Consider the following 20,217-nt stretch of genomic DNA (forward strand, 5'->3'; position numbering starts at 1 on the left):
TTCTGTTTGAAGCATAGAGAGCCTCATGAAGACCAAGGAACACAACAGTCAGGTCCGGGATACTGTTGTGGATAAGTTTAAAGCCGGATTTGGATGCAAAATGATTTCCAAAACTTTAAACATCCGAAGGAGCACTGTGCAAGCGATCATATTGAAATGGAAGGAGTATCATACCACTGCAAATCTACCAAGACCCGGCCGTCCCTCTAAACTTTCATCTCAAACAAGGAGAAGACTGATCAGAGATGCAGCCGAGAGGCCTATGATCACTCCGGATGAACTGCAGGGATCTACAGCTGAGGTGGGACAGTCTGTCCATAGGACAACAATCAGTCGTACACTGCACAAATCTGGCCTTTATGGAAGAGTGGCAAGAAGAAAGCCATTTCTCAAAGATATCCATAAAAAGTGTTGTTTAAAGTTTGCAACAAGCCACCTGGGAGACACACCAAACATGTGGAAGAAGGTGCTCTGGTCAGATGAAACCAAAATTGAACTTTTTGGCAACAATGCCAAACAATATGTTTGGCGTAAACACAACACAGCTCATCACCATGAACACACCATCCCCACTGTCAAACATGGTGGTGGCAGCATCATGGTTTGGACCTGCTTTTCTTCAGCAGGGCCAGGGAAGATGGTTAAAATTGATGGGAAGATGGATGGAGCCAAATACAGGACCATTCTTGAAGAAAACCTGCTGGAGTCTGCAAAAGACCTGAGACTGGGACGGAGATTTGTCTTCCAACAAGACAATGATCCCAAACATAATAATAATAATAATCTTTATTTTTATATAGCGCTAACATATTCTGCAGCGCTTTACAGTTTGCACACATTATCATCACTGTCCCCGATTGGGCTCACAATCTAGAATTCCTATCAGTATGTCTTTGGAATGTGGGAGGAAACCGGAGTGCCCGGAGGAAACCCACGCAAACACGGAGAGAACATACAAACTCTTTGCAGATGTTGTCCTGGGTGGGATTAGAACCCAGGACCCCAGCGCTGCAAGGCTGTAGTGCTAACCACTGCCCACCGTGCTGCCACATAAAGCAAAATCTACAATGGAATGGTTCACAAATAAACGTATCCAGGTGTTAGAATGGCCAAGTCAAAGTCCAGACCTCAATCCAATCGAGAATCTGTGGAAAGAGCTGAAAACGTCTGTTCACAAACGATCTCCATAAAACCTCACTGAGTTCGAGCTGTTTGCAAGGAAGAATGGGCAAGAATTTCAGTCTCTCAATGTACAAAACTGATAGAGACATACCCCAAGCGACTTGCAACTGTAATGGAAGCAAAAGGTGGCGCAACAAAGCATTAAGTTAAAGGGGACGAATAATATTGCACGCCCGACTTTTCAATTATTAAATTTCCACAAAAATTTTAAATAACCAATAAATTTCACTCAACTTCACAACTGTGTTCCACTTGTTGTTGATTCCTCACCAAACATTTACATTTGATATCTTTATGTTTGAAGCACGATATGTGGGAAAAGGTTGAAAAGTTCCAGGGGCTGAATACTTTCGCAAGGCACTGTATATTCAAAGCCTCCGACTTAGTTAAGTTAATTTTAAAATTAGACAAAGCTGAATATTTTTTAAATTCGAACATCACGCTAGGGAGAAATACAATAGAGTTAGTTATGAAGAATAAGTCATCCGCATAAGCTGCAATTTAGTAAGATATTTTGAATCTTTAGACCCGTAATTTCTGGGTTGGACCAGATTCACCAAAGGAAGGGCTCAAGAGTGAGAATAAGGGGAGATAGGGGGCAGCCCTGCTGAGTGCCATTTGCAATTGGAAATTTCTCTGAGAAAACACCATTCACCCGCACACAGGCGAAGGGAGTACTATAGAGAGAACCGATTCACTTTAGCATGGATTTTTGCAACTCAAAAGATTTCAACATCTCCTCCACGAACATTTTGTTGACCCGATTGAATGATTTTTTGACATCTGTGGATAAGAGCATCAAATGGGAGTCATCCAATTTAGCTTTATAAATGAGATTCAAGGCCTTAGTGGTATTGTCCCTCGCTTCTCTGTCGGACATAAATCCCACCTTGTCAGGGTGAATAATGTCTCCTAGCAAAGGAGCAAGCCTGGTTGCTAGAATCTTGGTAAAGAGTTTCAAGTCTACATTAAGTAAAGATGTTGGGCGATAGCTGGAACACTGGGCAGGATCTTTACCTACTTTATGTATAACAGTAATGTTAGCAGTTAGCACATCTTTGGGAAGTGGAGATACCGAGCAAGCAGATATGTTATTGATTGCAGACAGGAAGGGAGAGAAAAAGTAGCAGCCAAGTTTTTTGCAATAGATCACAGGGGGATCATCTGGACCTGGGGCTTTACCCAAAGTAAAATAGCAATTTTCAACTTGAATCTTTCATTCATCAAGATCCAATATGTGATTCAAATGTTCCTTTGATTTTTTTAGAGCACTGTAGTTGGCTTGTGTACAAACAGGAGATTTATTACAGGAAAATTTTATAATAGAACATACTTAAAGAAGACCTGTCACTAGCTTTTACATATTCAACTGGCAACATCATGGAAAAGTGGCTGCAGACCTGAATAAAACAGTTTTTATAGTTTTTCTTCTCATCTACATTGCGGACATATTAGCTTGTAAAATTTAGATTCTAATTTTGTCTTTAACCAAGCAAGGCATTGGCAGAAAGTGTCCTTTGGGTTTATTTTTTTCCACTGCATGACATTGATCAATCATAAATAGTTGGTGCCATGCAGGAAAAAAAAGCACACCTACAAAGAAATTTAGAACAGACTTTCTCTGTGTGAGACATGTAATGACACACCACCCTGCTCTTCTCACCGATCTCAATGCCGTCATCTACAAACACCTCTTGCAGCTCTTCTCTTACAGCACTAAAATTGCAGTGAAAGGAGAACTGCAAAGGTGTTTGCAATGCCACACAGATCTGCTCTACTCCTCTCCCCCTCTTTTAATCAGAGTAAATGCCTGATTGACTTGTCTAGGAATTTAGGAAGTGAAAATATTTAGAGAAAACAACATCATGATTACTCACCCTGACGAAAGGGCAACACGAAATGTGTACATTGGTGCTATATTTATTCCTGTCTAAAGGCTTAATAAAATCTTGTGATTTACTTTAAGTTGGATCATTCGCTCTGGTTCTCTGGCACATGGAGGAAGAAAATATCTGTCAATAAGACCGGAATATGAGGTCCAGTCTCTTCCCCATGAAGTAAGTGTTGCAATTAATTCTTATCCATACCCTGTATAATTCGCAATCTATTTCTGCTCTGTCGGCTGGCGCTCCTCTTTTTTTCTGTTTTAGATGGTGTCATTTCTAATTAAAGGGTAAGTCCAGAAAGGACATATTGATAGTGTCAGGTGACTTTGTCAGTGGTCACATGGCAGCTCTAAAATGGCTCCCATGAACAGGCTTGGCACAAGCTACTCCATTTCCCAAAACGTAGAGGTTAATCTGGCCTTCATCCTTTAACCCCTGGGCTAGGGCTACAGAGTCAGGTAGTCAGGTACTTTCATCAGGCAGAAGAAATGTCAAATAACAAGCTGGGTCAAAACAAAAAGACACTAATACTGAAAAGCAGCAGAAATCTCAAACCAAACCAGGGAAGCACAAATCTATATCTGGCAGCTTCCAGCAGTAAACTGAAGCTTTAGTAGGGTGTGGTACTCTTCGATTAGCAGTAGCAGGAAGCTGATTACGACATACTGGACAGCAGGACAGGTCCAAGCCACTCTAACCTAAAGGTACCTTCACACTGAGCAACTTTAGAATGATAACGATAGCGATCCATGACGTTGCAGCATCCTGGATAGCGATATCATTGTGTTTGACACGCAGCAGCGATCAGGATCCTGCTGTGACATCGCTGGTTGGAGCTAGAAGGCCAGAACTTTATTTCATCGCTGGATCACCCGCTGACATCGCTGAAACGGCGTGTGTGATGCCGATCCAGAGATGTGTTCACTTGTAACCAGGGTAAACATCGGGTTACTAAGCGCAGGGCCGCGCTTAGTAACCCGATATTTACCCTGATTACCATTGTAAATGTAAAAAAAAAAAATGTAAAAAAAAAAAAACACTACATACTTACATTCCGGTGTCTGTCGCGTCCCCCGGCGTCAGCTTCCCTGCACTGACTGTCAGCGCTGGCCGTAAAGCAGAGCACAGCAGTGACGTGCAGGGAAGCTGACACCGGGGAACGCGACAGACACCGGAATGTAAGTATGTAGTGTTTTTTTTTTTACATTTACGGCCCTGCGCTTAGTAACCCGATGTTTACCCTGGTTACCCGGGGACTTCGGCATCATTGGTCGCTGGAGAACTGTCTGTGTGACAGCTCTCCAGCGACCACAGAACGACTAAACAGCAACGCTGCAGTGATCGGCATCGTTGTCTATATCACTGCAGCGTCGCCTAATGTGACGGTACCTTAAGTAACTGGACAGAGCCTGGGCTGTCCAGAGCTTCTAGTTCTGACATGTTCTCTTTCACCAGCGTCACCCACAGAGTATGGAATTGGTGGGGTTCTGATACCAAGAACTCCTTACCAATCAGCTGAAAACCTCTTTGAGAGGGGAACTTGCTTAGCGGCCACTGCCAAGTACTGTGCTTTATGTCCAATTCAAGAGGGGGTCCCAGGTGTCAGACCCCCACAACTCTCATATCGAAAACCTCTCCTACAAATTAGCCATGTATGAATAACTGCTTTAGCATTCACACTTGATCAAGCTGAGCATAAATGTTTATGCGGAGTTTGGTGGAAAAAGCAGGCTGACATGTACAGCTAGTTGGTACCTTATCGAACCCAAAGGCACATCTGCCACATGACAATGCAACATTATTACAAATGGCTTATTTGTTAGTGGGAGACCCAGTTACAGATTTTGCATTGGAGTCCAGAAGTCTCAGGTTGCACCTCCGTGTTTTGGCTTGATGTGACAATATTCTGCAGGAACTAAAGCTAAACAGTTCCGTTGGGTGCATCAATGGCATATAGTTTATACAAGTTCATTGTGTAACTTCAGCATTTTCTTTGTTTCTTGTGTCTTTTAATTCATATTTTCAACAGTTCTCTAAGTAAATTCAGCTAGTAACAGGAAATAATTTCAAAATGGCACATTATGATGAGCGTGGTGACAAAATATATTACAAATCCTCAAAGTGATCCATTCTTATAGAAATAAACATTATAATACAGCATTTGATATGTAAATAGATCCCATTACTGGAATTGATGAGAGTGTCCTGAATGACTAATGAGAATAATTGATTTTGTCAGCTTTTTATCTTAATACTTAATATATTTTTTGTCTGAGAGACAAAAGAATTCCAAAGAAGTGAAAGGAAACAGGCAATATGATTCTTGGCACTGAATATAGAAATGACAGATATTTTCTGACAGTATAAAACAAAAGAATATTCACTTTGCCTGACAACTTTTTGATGCCAGAACTAACATTTTAAGGAAAACAAAAAATTCTCAAGTGAAACTTTGTATTCTGTTGCCAAAATAAACAGGAAACATGTAATGTTATTTTGTTTGATTTGTGAAAGCAACAATTTAGGTGAATCATTTTTTATCAGTTATAATTTTGGTGACAATTTGATGTTTGAAAGAGGGAGGGATTCATCATGAAAAACTAGGATACATATTTTTAACATGTGAAACCTTAATAAAAATTCTGTTCAAAAGCGCTCCTTTTTAAATAAATGAAAAAGTTAAAAAAGCCACTGCCACTGTGTGTAAAAACTGAATGAAACAAAATGAAAAAAGTATGCCCTACAATTAACTCTCCGTATACCTGTGATAACAAGTTTAAAATAAAATGAAAAAAGTATGCGCTATAATTAAATCCCAGCAGTTTGAATAAAAGGAGACAAGGTAGACTTCATTCATGATATAATCAGCCTGTGGTATAATCCTAATAATTGCCTGTATATACATCTAGGATTAAAATATAACTTTTACTGTAATCTCATTAAAAAAGAACAACACACAGTGCAACGTAAATGCAAAAACAAAGTGCAAGGTGCATCAGACAGACAAACACTAATAGTGATTTGCGCTTTAGATCAGCATTTTGACCTAGTGCCTATGGCCAAATCGAATATTGAAAAGTACTGATCTCTAAAAAGAGGTATGTACGGTAGTCTTCAAAAATATTTAGGTTATTAGTACCTTTTCCCCATAAAAAACTCCTAGGAGCATGGTTACCCTCATATAGCGCAAAAACACATTGAAGTTTAACAACACTCACGTTCTGGGTTTGAGACAATAAATATCGCATATACCCTAGTGGATGTGATTACTCCTTATTCCGGATTATTTTCATACATCCGTTTTTTAACCACAAATAGGATTTAACTCCCAGTCACATGCGCTGTACATTCAATGGTCATCAGTTTAGGGGTTAACAGTGTGGATCAATGAATCCCCAAACATCATCATATTTCAGTGTGCAATAAGCAAAAAGATGTGCTATACACAAGATGCTTCTCATATTTAGGGGAATCCATCAATAAAAGGACTGTGACTGGCACATGTATATATGAAGCGATCTCACCTGCCTGGAAACCGTCCTATCTCGTGACCTCTTTTCCAATAATGGCGATGGATCCTTTCCCCATCCTTACGGTCCCAACACGTTTCGTTTTATCTCATCAGGGGATACCGTTGGGACTGTTAATGCCTCTGCCGTTCAGCCGACGCTGTCATCCATGGGCATATTTTCATTATATTTTTCACATGTTAACACAGGTATACAGATCTAATTATATTCATGTATGGAACAAAATCCTGGATTATGAAATAACAGAATACCTGCTTATGATTATGCCCTCTTAATTTGCCAGTATAAATGTTGTAGTAATGTTTCTGTCTCCAGGAATAGTGTTGTATTGCCAAAAATGCATTGTTAAAAAACACAACAACAACCAGGAAGATCCTCTGTTGTGAATTCTACTCTTGGGCTCCCTTCGGTGGTTATGAGTGGTAGTGCTGCTGTCTTTGGATCGCAGCATTATCAGGTGTGTTCACTTTTTGCAATTTGGACTCAGCTATTTAGTCCTGCTTGATCCTTTAGTCAGTGCCAGTTGTCCATTGTTTTTGGAGGATTCACATCCCTTTCTGGTCTCTCCTGTTTGCTGTGCTTTTCAACAAAGATAAGTCCTGGCTTTGTTTTTGCTGTCCACATGCTGTGGGTCTTATAGTTCAGTGCATTTTCATGTTTTGTCTTGTCCAGCTTGTCTGTGTAAGGATTTTTTGCAGCCAAGCGGTATCTCTGGAGATGCAGATATACCCTCCATGTCTTTAGTCAGATGTGGAGTTTTGTATTTTCTGTGGTGGATATTTTCTAGTGTTTTAATACTGACCGCATAGTTCTCTGTCCTATTCTTTCTTTTTAGCTAGTAAGGCCTCCTTTGCTTATCCTGATTTCAGTCTGCGTTTGTCATTTCCCTCTCCTCTCACAAGATAGTTTTCCCGTTTCTATCTTTAGGGGAAGTTAGTCCTTAGGCTGTGTCGAGGTGTCTAGGGAGTGTTAGGTACATCCCATGGCTATTTCTAGTTGCGCTGCTAAGTTCAGGGTCTGCGGTCAGTACAGGTACCACCTTCTCCAGAGTACGTCACATGCTGCTCCTAGGCCACCAGATCATAACAATCCTCCTCACTGTGTGTGTGTAGCTGGAGCACATTTTTACTTTCATTTTGCAAGCTGACAGACAAGATGCTAATATCCCAAGCTATAAGAAATACCAGTTGTAAGGTGTGTTATCTTTGTTCCTGAGTAAATATATATTCACTGTTGAGCGGCTGGACAGTACAGAGATGAATCACCTGCTAACAGGTTGTGGGCCCAGAGACACAAAGACCCAGAAACTCAAAGACCTAGAGAACAACCTAAAGGAAAGTGAAAAACAGCGTACTAAGAAGAAGAAACAAAGATGGGCTCCAGCAGCAACTCTTTGAAGTTCACAGTACCAAATCTGACTAACCAGAGCTAGCAATCCTGGAAAACACAAAATAAAGAGGCTGCTGATAAGAAAAGGCACATGGAAAAGACTGTGTAGAGAGGGATCAAAAAGCACAAAGTACTCCATCAGTATAGATGATAAGCAGATTGTGCAAGTATGTAAAGGTGAAACTGCAAAAGAAATGTTGGAATAGTTACAGAAAGTGCATGAAAGGATAAATCTCAGCAACAAGCTCTATTTAATGAGAAATCTCTATCATTCTAAACTAAATAAGGGTCAAGATATGCATGATTACATAAGAAATACTCTAGAAATTGTGGATCACTTGCAGCACAATGGGAAAGATCTAAAAGATTTCCATGTTGCTGCACTACTGCTAAGTAATTATTTTACCAGAAAGCTATTTGTAAATGCACTAGATGTGCTCCCAGATTATCAGATAACATTGGAGTATATCAGAGGAAAGCTTGTAGATGAGTATAAGAGAAAGACAGAAAGTGTAAGCAGCAGTGGGGTATCCAAAACAGAATCTGCTTTAAAAACCCAAGATCTACCCCAAAGTAAAAGTCATTTGAAGGAATCATGTGCGTGTTTTGTCTGCCAGAAATCAGGGCACCAAAAGTCTGACTGTAGAGTTTGGAAAGGTAGAATGAATTAACTGAAAAAGCAAAATAATCATCAAAGGATTAAAAGTGCCATTACTGAAGAATATGACACTGCAAGGACTGAAGCTACGTTTACTGTGAATGCAAGGATATCATAGCATGCATGATGTATAGACTCTGGGGCAACTAGTCATATGACTATTTACAGAAGCTTCAGGACTTAATGCACACAGATGTTTGTAGTGCAATGAGTACTCAATCTCCTGGAAAAAAAAGATATGTTTTCTCACATTTATCAAAGATTATTCAAGCTATACAGTTGTCTATCTGCTAAACAGCAAAGATGAAATTCCAGAGTAACCTGCGTAATATCTAGCTGAAATATATAACCAATTTGGAAGAATGGCAAAAATTCTGCATGCAAATAATGGAACTGAATATATAAGTAATGAGACGCAAAACTTTTTAGGGAAAATTGAATTGTGTGTCAGACCACTGTATCATACAACCCTGAACAAAATGCTGTAGCAGAAAGAAGGAACCAACACCTTGTAAAAGTGGAAGAAGTATGCTATTTGACACAGATTTGCCAACCTCATATTGGGTGAAGCAATCATGACAGCTTGCTATCTTCAAAACAGACTACCAGCTAAAGCTACTGAGAAAACTGAGCAATGGAACAGCACAAAGCAAACAGAGCAAAACATAAGAATATTCAAAAGTAAAGTATTTGTACATATTCCCAAAGAAAAATGTAACAGAAAAATCAGGGGAACCTGAAGCCAGGAGATTGTCTAGATCAAACAAGAGTATACCAGCTAAGCGTCTAGCCTACTTTGTCAAAAGACTATCTGAGTCAGAGCTGCAATCACGGGATGAGATGCAACAACTACCTGTCCATGAAAAACTTAAGCAAATTAATGCTGCTTATGAGGAAATGAAGTTAATTCATCAATAAACTTGGAAACTCCCCAAAGACAAGAAACAAATCAAATGTAAATGGTTTTTAAGACCAAGTATAACTCTGAAGGCAAGGTTCACAGATATAAAGCAAGATTAGTCACAAAATGATATTCTCAGAAATATGGTGAAGATTAGGATGCCACATTTTCTACAGTTGCTAAGCAAACCACATTCAGGACTCTAATGGCTGTAGCTGCTATACAAAAGATGTTTGTCAGACATTTGAACATCAAAACTGCCTTTTTAAATGGTGACATTGAAGAGGACTTGTACATGACTCAACCTGAGAGTTATATCAAAAAGGTGAAGAGAATCTCATTTGCAAACTACAAATATCTCTTTATGATCTTAAACAATTGGCAAGAGCATGAAATACCATAATGAACAAAGTCTTATTGGAAGTAGGATTTAAATGAGGTCAAGCAGATCCGAGTTTATACACAAAATGTACAGATGGAAAGTGGATGTTTATTCTCTTATATGTGGATGTTACATAGTTACATAGGTTGAAAATAGACCTAGGTACATCAAGTTCAACCATTCTCCACCAATTGAACATTTTGTCAATATTTTAACTATAACCCACAATGTGATTATGTTTCATCTAGAGGAAACAGAAATTTCAAAGATGACAAATTCTAAATCAGCATTTTGAAACTTAAGACCTTGGAAATGTGACATATTATCTAGGGATCAAGGTCCAAAGAGAAGAAAAATTAAGATTTCTTCTAAACAAAAGTGGAAAAATCAACTCCATTGTGAATCAGTTTGGTATGTCAGAAGCAAAAGTTGGAAGGAAAAGATGATTTGTTACCTAACAATGAGAAATACAGAAATGCAGTGGGGGAAGTTCTATACTTAGCAACTATGACTTGACTGGATATTGTAGAAACAATTGTAATTCTCTGCAGATATGTGGAAAAACTGACCAAAAAGACTGGAATGCTGTTAAAAGAGTTGTTCAATATTTGAAAGAGACTCAAGACCAAAAATTTAAGGAAATGTATTTATTATTATTTATTATTTAAGGATATCTTCTAAAGGAGATCTAAAACTAACAGGCTAAGTGGATGCAGACTGTGATGGTGGCTTAAGGGATCATAAATCGACAAGCAGATATTTGATCAAGCTTGGAGAAAGTTCAAATTCTTGGTCTAGCAGAAAACAGTTGTCTGTAGCCATGCCATCTACAGAAGCAGAGTATGTGTCTGCAGCACAAGCAAATCAAGAGGTCATTTTGTTACACCAATTGTTGGGTGATCTTGGCAAGCCATCAACTCAACCGGCAGTGATTTATGAAGACAACCAAGAATGCATTAAACTTGCATGCAGTGAGAAGATATTTGCGAGAACCAAACACATTGACATTAAACATCATTACCTGCGTGATTTGATAGAATGTGGCATAACTGAGTTTGTTTATTGCTATACTGACCAGATGGTAGCTGATGTTATGACAAAGCCACTTCTAGGAGCAAAATTTGATGAACTCAGAACCACTATGGGACTAAAAGTATAAGTAATTGTTGAGTGGAGGTGTTGGAATAATGATTTATTGGTTATTTAAACCTACTCAAAATCACGTGAACAGCCCAGAAGACAATATAATTGTGTATATATATAAATATATAATTTTATTGATTCTGTAGAAGGACGTAGATCTGGGTATTTATTATGATGGAATATAGGCTGAACTGGATGGACAAATGTCTTTTTTCGGCCTTACTAACTATGTTACTATATGTAATTCTCTTAAAACCATATAATAAATAAATAAACAAGGGAAACCAAAAACCAAAATACCAATGTACGTTGGAGTCACTGGAGCCATGGGTTACTGACTATGGGTATACTTTATTTAATCCCTTGTTTCTATGCTCTCTATGCACTTTATGACATGTTTGTCTACTAGATCTTTGCACAATATATAGGGGATTTTTCTTATACCAAATTATGCTATTTTGTCAGAAGTCCCATATATGATATCTTTGTGCTGTGGTTCATGTCTTTGGTTTTTGGTTTCCCATATTTATTTATTTATTATATGGTTTTAAGAGAATGAATCAATAAAATTATATATTTTTAATGATATTGTCTTCTGGGCTGTTTACTTCATTTTGAGTAGGTTTAAATAATCTTTTTTTTGTGAATATCCCTATTGATGTTTCTACATTATGGTGAGCCTGTCTCACATCTATTGTTGTGTTATTATTGTATATATTTCAACAACTACTATTTACTACTGTTTAATAGTGCATGAGTTTCTCTATCCAGTAATAGTGTTGTATTGCCAAAAATGCATTGCTAAAAAAAAAGCAACCAAGATGTTCTTGTTCACTGTGTGTGTGTGTAGCTGGAGCACACTTTTACTTTCGCTGTGCAAGCTGACAGATGCTAAGTTCCTATTAGAGATTATTCCGCTGCCAACAATTAAAAATAGACGGCCAAGGAACATATTGATGTAGTTGATGTTTCTGAGATGTGGTTGGATTCTTCACATGATTGGGCTATAAATTGTTGTGCTCTTTCCGAAACACAGATCAAATAGGAAAGAAGGAGTCGTATGCCTTTATGTTAAGAGTTAAAGGGAATTTGTCACCTCATTTTTTGAATATAAACTGTGGCCACCACCAATAGGGGCTTTTCTACAACATTCTGTAATGCTGTAGATATTTTTCAGGTTACATCGGGGGTTAAGAAAAACAAGTTAGATTTTGCTCACCCAGGGGCGGTCCCGCTGCGATCTGGTCCAATGGGCGTCTCACGTCCTCTTCCTTGCATCTGTCGCGGCTCATGCGCAGGCATAATTCTCTGTCCAGTTGAGGGCAGATTTGAGTACTGCAGTGTACAGGCGCCGGGAAAGCTCTGAGAGGCACTGCAGTACTTTACTCTGCCCTCAACAGGGCAAATCAGTACGCATGCGCAGGAGCCGCGACAGAAGCAATGGGGATGACGACATGGTATGAAGATGGGAGGTGCCAGACCCGGACCTGCTACTCCCATCGGACCCGGACCGCACTGGACCGCCCCTGGGTGAGTATAATCTAACTTTTTATTTTTATCTTTCAGGTTACATCGGGGGCTTATCTACAGCATTACAGAATGCTGTAGATAAGCCCCTAATGGCAGTGGCCGCAGCTTATATGCGAAAAATGAGGTGACAGATTCCCTTTCCCTAAGGAAAGCCAGTGTGACAGAGGTAATAGGTGGAGATGAGGGCAGAATTGTGAGGGAGATAAGGGGGAAATTGTGAAGAAATTGAAAGCTTGTGGGTAAATTACAAAAAAGAGGAAAATACTAAAAAAATATCATTTTTAGACCATCCAATATCACTGTAGAGTTGGAAATCAGATGCATAATCAGATGGCGCAGACTACAGAGGCTGGTACAGCAGTGATTATGGGAGATTTTACCTACCCATGTATTGATGGGAATCATGGCTCTGCTTCAAATGCAAAGCAAAGAACATTCCTAGCTTGTTGCAGATTTATTTTATTGGCTATTTTGTGAAAAGCCCAACAAGAGTTCATGCTCTGTTGGATCTGATTATTTTATTTCTAACAATGCAGTGCTTAATGGAAATGTCACGTTTTGTGAAATGAAAACCTTGTACAATGAATATAAACATTCTATACACCGCTGTTAAGATGCCAAGTTTTTGTCATATAAAACAATCATTCCCAAGAAGATTATTTTCAGATTTTTTTTTCCTCATTTAATTTCACCTGTAATCTGAACAATTCAACTGAAAAATAAACTGAAGTTTTTTTGGTAGAAAAATTTAAAATAAATAAAATCATGTGGATGCATAAATATGCACACTCTTAGACTAATGCTTTGTTTTAGTACCCTTTGAATTTATGACAGCATTCAGTCTTTTTGGTTTGGAGTCTATCGGCATGGCACATCTAGAATTGTCAATCTTTCCCCGCTCTTCCTTGCAGTTGCGCTCCAAGTCTGTCATCTCCTGTGTACAGCGCCCTCTTTGGGTCAACACAAAAATGTTCAATTGGATTCAGGTCTCGACTCTGGATGAGCCATTCTGGGATCCAAGAAGTATCGTTTCCCTTTGCGGAGAATGACATGATAAGCATGTCGAGGTGAGGAGACTTAAAGCCGCAATGCTCCTCTGGGAAATATGCAAATTGTCTCTTCAGAGAGGAAGAGGACTAGAACTCTAGTGCCACCTATTGGAGGTAGCAATCCTAAAAGTTAGTGTCGACCCTTTAATGAGCTTTGTCACATGACTTAGGATAAGAGCCAAACCGAATCTCAAATTGCCGACAGGATACCGTTTCAGGGTACTGCCCCTCGTCAGCGCAAAGTGTGAGATCTGGTTTGGCTGTGTGAGAGGCGTCTGACCGGATCCAAGAAGTATAATTTCCCCTTGCGGAGAGTGAGATGTTAAGCATGCCGAGATGAGCCATTCCAAAACTTTGATCTTTTTCTGGCAAATGCCACTGTTGGCAGGTAACTAAGGAAAGCAAGATAAATCCCCCCAAATATATAAATATATAAATAACAATAAACTAAAGTCTGAATAAGTGGGTAACCTAAATGATGGAAACAGAAAATTGATCACTAAGGATCAAAAGAAAACAAAATTACTGAATGGGTTCTTTAGCTTTGTGCATGCCAAAGAAGAGAGGGCATCTGATGTACCCGATCCCAGTGCTCTTAATACATTAACTAATATACTCAGTTGGCTTCCTGAAGATATGGTCCAAACGAAGTTACATAAAATCAATACAAACCAGATCCAGGGCCCAGATGGACTGCATCCAAGAGTGTTTAAAGGGAAACTGTCACCCCAAAATTTGCCTATAAGCTAAGGCCACTGGCATCAGGGGCTTATCTACAGCATTCTGTAATGCTGTAGATAAGCCCCCGATGTAACGTAACCTGAAAGAGAAGAAAAACCCGGACACGGACCGCGACGCCCATCGGACCGAACCGCATCGGGACCACCCCTGGGTGAGTATAATCTATCTTGTTTTTCTTATCTTTCAGGTTACATCTGTTACAGCTGTAGATAAGCCCCTGATGCCGGTGGCCTTAGCTTTTAGGCGAATTTTAGGGTGACAGATTCCCTTTAAGGAACTCAACCAATTTATTGTTGTGCCCTGTACATAATTCATAGAAACAAAAAAGGCGTCAGTAAAAAGTACAATGCGCACATATATGGCGACTCTAAATCAAATAATCAAAAAATAGGAGACCCAAGAGTCAAAACTGGCCACAATATTTCACAAAAAGTAGTTTTTATTAAATAAATCAAACAAACATACAAGTAAGTAATAATCAAAAATATAAAGTGCAAAGCAACTTTATCTTAAGGTACATCCAAGTCACCCAGGTATACAGGACAGGGCCCAAATGAGTATGGAAAAATACATTAAATAATGGATATCATAATTAAGGTACTGCTCACATAAGGGCTATATTGCCTAAAGCATGTGGTGATCTTAATGAAAAAGTCTATTCACAGTGGCCACATTACACGGAACACGGAACGCGTGTTTCGCGTCCTATGGTTACCGCTTCTTCAGGGGGCGTGGTGACCCCCTGAAGAAGCGGTAACCATAGGACGCGAAACGCGCGTTGAGGAACGTCACCCAGGACCCAGATAGAACTCCTTAAGCACACATGGGTAATTTAATTATTTGATTTTTTCATGTGACTGTTTGTATGCTTGAAGCATGCGGTGTTCCGTGTTATGTGGCCACTGTGAATAGACTTTTTCATTAAGATCACCACATGCTTTAGGCAATATAGCCCTTATGTGAGCAGTACCTTAATTATGATATCCATTATTTAATGTAGTATTTTTCCATACTCATTTGGGCCCTGTCTGTCATGATCCCAATGGCAGGGGATCACAAAAGGACAAGCACAAAAACAAAACAAGCTCTAGGGTGATGGAACCTGAGCTGACCACGATCCTGAACCTAAACACACAACTAGCAGTAGCCGGGGAACGTGCCTACAATGATTCCTAGACGTCTCGCGCCAGCCGAAGGATTAACTTCCCCTATAAGAAGAAACACAGACCTCACTTGCCTCCAGAGAAACACCCCACAGAAATAGCAGCCCCCCACATGTAATAACGGTGAAATGAGAGGAAAGCACATACGTAGTTATGAAAATAGAATCAGCAAAAATGAGGCCCGCTAAAGCTAGATAGCAGAGGATACAAAAGTGAACTGCGCGGTCAGCGAAAAACCCTTCAAAAAACCATCCTGAAATTACTTGAACTCATGTGCCAACTCATGGAACATGAGGAGTAATTTCAGCCCACTAGAGCAACCAGCAGCAAGGAATCACATCTCTGCAAGCTGGACTAAGACAAAAATTAAACAAAACGTGGAACAGGAAAATCAAAACTTAGCTTGTCCTGAAGATAACAGACGCAGGGAGCAGAGGTAAAAAGACACGCTGATTACATTGATAGCCGGCGAGGAAATGACAAAAAAGCCAGGTTAAATAGGAAACTCCCATAACCTGATGGAACAGGTGGACACCAGAGACCGCAGAGAACACAAGTCACCCAGTACCATCAGTAACCACCAGAGGGAGCCCAAAAACAGAACTCACAACAGTACCCCCCCCTTGAGGAGGGCTCACCAAACCCTCACGAGAACCACCAAAGCATGGACCAAATCGGCAGCATGAACATCAGAGGCAATCACCCAAGAATTATCCTCCTGACCATAACCCTTCCACTTGACCAAATACTGGAGTTTCCGTCTGGAAACACGAGAATCCAAGATCTTCTCCACAACATACTCCAATTCACCCTCCACCAGCACCGGAGCAGGAGGCTCAAGCGAAGGAACGACAGGTACCTCATACTTCCGCAACAACGACCGATGGAACACATTATGAATAGCAAACGATGTCGGGAGATCCAAACGAAACGACACAGGGTTAAGAATTTCCAAGATCCTATAGGGACCGATGAACCGAGGCTTGAACTTAGGAGAAGAGACCTTCATAGGAACAAAACGAGAAGACAACCACACCAAGTCCCCAACAAGAAGTCGAGGACCCAAGCGGCGACGGCGATTAGCAAACTGCTGAGCCCTCTCCTGGGACAACTTCAAATTGTCCACCACATGACTCCAAATCCGATGCAACCTATCCACCACCATGTCCACTCCAGGACAATCAGAAGGCTCCACCTGACCAGAGGAAAAACGAGGATGAAACCCCGAATTACAAAAGAAAGGAGAAACCAAGGTAGCAGAACTAGCCCGATTATTAAGGGCAAACTGGGCAAGCGGCAAAAAGGAAACCCAGTCATCTTGATCAGCAGAAACAAAACACCTTAAATAAGTTTCTAAAGTCTGATTAGTTCGTTCCGTCTGGCCATTCGTCTGGGGATGGAATGCAGACGAAAAGGACAAATCAATGCCCATCTTAGCACAGAACGTCCGCCAAAATCTAGACACAAACTGGGATCCCCTGTCAGAAACGATGTTCTCCGGAATGCCATGCAAACGGACCACGTTTTGAAAAAACAGAGGGACCAACTCAGAGGAGGAAGGTAACTTAGGCAAGGGTACCAGATGAACCATCTTAGAAAAGCGGTCACACACAACCCATATGACGGACATTTTTTGAGAGACAGGGAGATCCGAAATAAAGTCCATGGAAATGTGCGTCCAAGGCCTCTTCGGGATAGGCAAAGGTAACAACAATCCACTGGCCCGAGAACAGCAAGGCTTAGCCCGAGCGCAAACTCCACAAGACTGCACGAAAGAACGCACATCCCTCGACAAGGAAGGCTACCAAAAAGACCTGGCCACCAAGTCTCTAGTACCAAATATTCCAGGATGACCTGCCAACACAGAAGAATGGACCTCGGAGATGACTCTACTGGTCCAATTATCCGGAACAAACAGTCTTTCCGGCGGACAACGATCAGGTTTATCCGCCTGAAACTCCTGCAAAGCACGTCGCAAGTCTGGGGAGACAGCCGACAAAATCACCCCATCCCTAAGGATACCAGTGGGCTCAGAATTTCCAGGGGAGTCAGGCACAAAACTCCTAGAAAGAGCATCCGCCTTCACATTCTTTGAACCTGGCAGGTATGAAACCACAAAATTGAAACGGGAGAAAAACAGTGACCAACGAGCCTGTCTAGGATTCAGACGCTTGGCAGACTCAAGGTACATCAGATTTTTGTGATCAGTCAAGACCACCACGATGTCTAGCACCCTCAAGCCAATGACGCCACTCCTCAAATGCCCACTTCATGGCCAAAAGCTCCCGATTACCAACATCATAATTCCGTTCAGCGGGCGAAAATTTTCTAGAAAAGAACGCACATGGCTTCATCACTGAGCCATCGGAGCTTCTCTGTGACAAAACCGCCCCCGCTCCGATCTCGGAAGCATCGACTGTTGTGAATTCTGTGGCTGAATTCACTCCTGTGGTCACAAGTGGTACTGCAGCTTCTGAGCTTCCTCCCTCAGGTGTTCTGGTGAGCTCGTTAACTGCTTCATTACTTAACTCCGCCTGATGCTGCTATCCTTGCTCCTTGTCAATGTTTCAGTGTTGGATCTGAGCTTCTCCTGATTGTTCCTGTGACCTGCTGCTCTGTATAGCTAAGTGCTTTTTGCTTTTTTGTTGCTTTTTTTCTGTCCAGCTTGTCTTTTGTTTTGCTGGAAGCTCTGAGACGCAAAGGGTGTACCGCCGTGCCGTTAGTTCGGCACGGTGGTTTTTTTTTGCCCCCTTTGCGTGGTTTTGCTTTAGGGTTTTTTGTAGACTGCAAAGTTCGCTTTACTGTCCTCGCTCTGTCCTAGAATATCGGGCCCCACTTTGCTGAATCTATTTCATCCCTACGTTTTGTCTTTTCATCTTACTCACAGTCATTATATGTGGGGGGCTGCCTTTTCCTTTGGGGAATTTCTCTGGGGCAAGTCAGGCCTATTTTTCTATCTTCAGGCTAGCTAGTTTCTTAGGCTGTGCCGAGTTGCCTAGGTAGTTGTTAGGTGCAATCCACAGCCGCTTTTAGTTGTGTTTAGGATAGGATCAGGTGTGCAGTCTACAGAGTTTCCACGTCTCAGAGCTCGTTCTTGTATTTTTGGGTATTTGTCAGATCACTGTGTGCGCTCTGATCGCTAAGCACACTGTGTTTCTGGATTGCCTTCATAACACCTGTCATTAGCAAACATAACAATCGACCTCAACCTGAAAAGGAAGCGACGTATCTGGCTGACGCAACACAGGAGCAGAAGAAAACCGGCGCTTAAGTTCCTGAAAGGCCTCCACAGCCGCAGGAGACAAATCAGTAACATCCGCACCCTTTTTAGTCAAATCCGTCAAAGGCTTAACAACACTAGAAAAATTAGTTATGAAGCGACGATAAAAATTAGCAAAGCCCAAGAACTTCTGTAGACTCTTAAGAGATGTAGTCTGCGTCCAGTCACAAATAGCCTGAACCTTGACGGGATCCATCTCAATAGTAGAAGGGGAAAAAATATACCCCAAAAAAGAAATCTTCTGGACTCCAAAAAGACATTTAGAACCCTTTACAAACAAAGAATTGGCCTGACCTGCTGAACATGAGACTCCCAGTCATCAGAAAAAACCAAAACATCATCCAAATACACGATAATAAATTTATCCAGATATTCACGGAAAATATCGTGCATAAAAGACTGGAAGACAGAAGGAGCATTAGAAAGTCCAAAAGGCATCACCAAATACTCGAAATGGCCCTCAGGCGTATTAAATGCGGTTTTCCACTCATCACCCTGCCTTATCCGCACAAGATTATACGCACCCCGAAGATCAATCTTAGTGAACCATTTAGCCCCCTTAATGCGAGCGAACAAATCAGTCAACAATGGCAAAGGATACTGATATTTGACTGTAATCTTATTCAAAAGACGATAATCTATGCAAGGCCTCAAGGAACCATCTTTTTTGGCCACAAAAAAAAAACCTGCTCCCAAAGGGGACGAAGATGGACGGATATGTCCCTTTTCCAAGGACTCCTTAACATAATTCCGCATAGCAGTATGCTCTGGCACTGACAGATTGAACAAACGACCTTTAGGGAATTTACTGCCAGGAATCAAATCTATAGCACAATCTCAATCCCTGTGAGGAGGAAGCGAACTGAGTTTAGGCTCCTCAAAAACCTCCCGATAATCAGACAAAAATACCGGAACCTCAGAAGGAGTAGATGAAGCGATAGAAATCAGAGATGCATCATCATGAACCCCCTGACATCCCCAGCTTAACACAGACATTGTTTTCCAGTCCAGGACTGGGTTATGAGTTTGTAACCATGGCAGACCAAGCACTAAGACATCATGTAAATTATACAATACCAGGAAGCGAATCACCTCCTGATGAACGGGAGTCATACCCATGGTCACTTGTGTCCAGTACTGAGGTTTATTCATAGCCAAAGGTGTAGAGTCAATTCCTTTCAAAGGAATAGGAACTTCCAGAGGTTCCAGACTAAACCCACAGCGATTGGCAAATGACCAATCCATAAGACTCAGGGCAGCGCCTGAATCCACATAGGCATCGACGGAAATGGATGATAATGAACAAATCAGTGTCACAGACAGAATGAACTTAGACTGTAAAGTACCAATGGCAACAGACTTATCAACCTTTTTTGTGCGTTT

This window comes from Ranitomeya imitator, chromosome 6 (genome assembly GCF_032444005.1).
Source record: "Ranitomeya imitator isolate aRanImi1 chromosome 6, aRanImi1.pri, whole genome shotgun sequence".
Classification (NCBI taxonomy): Eukaryota; Metazoa; Chordata; class Amphibia; order Anura; family Dendrobatidae; genus Ranitomeya; species Ranitomeya imitator.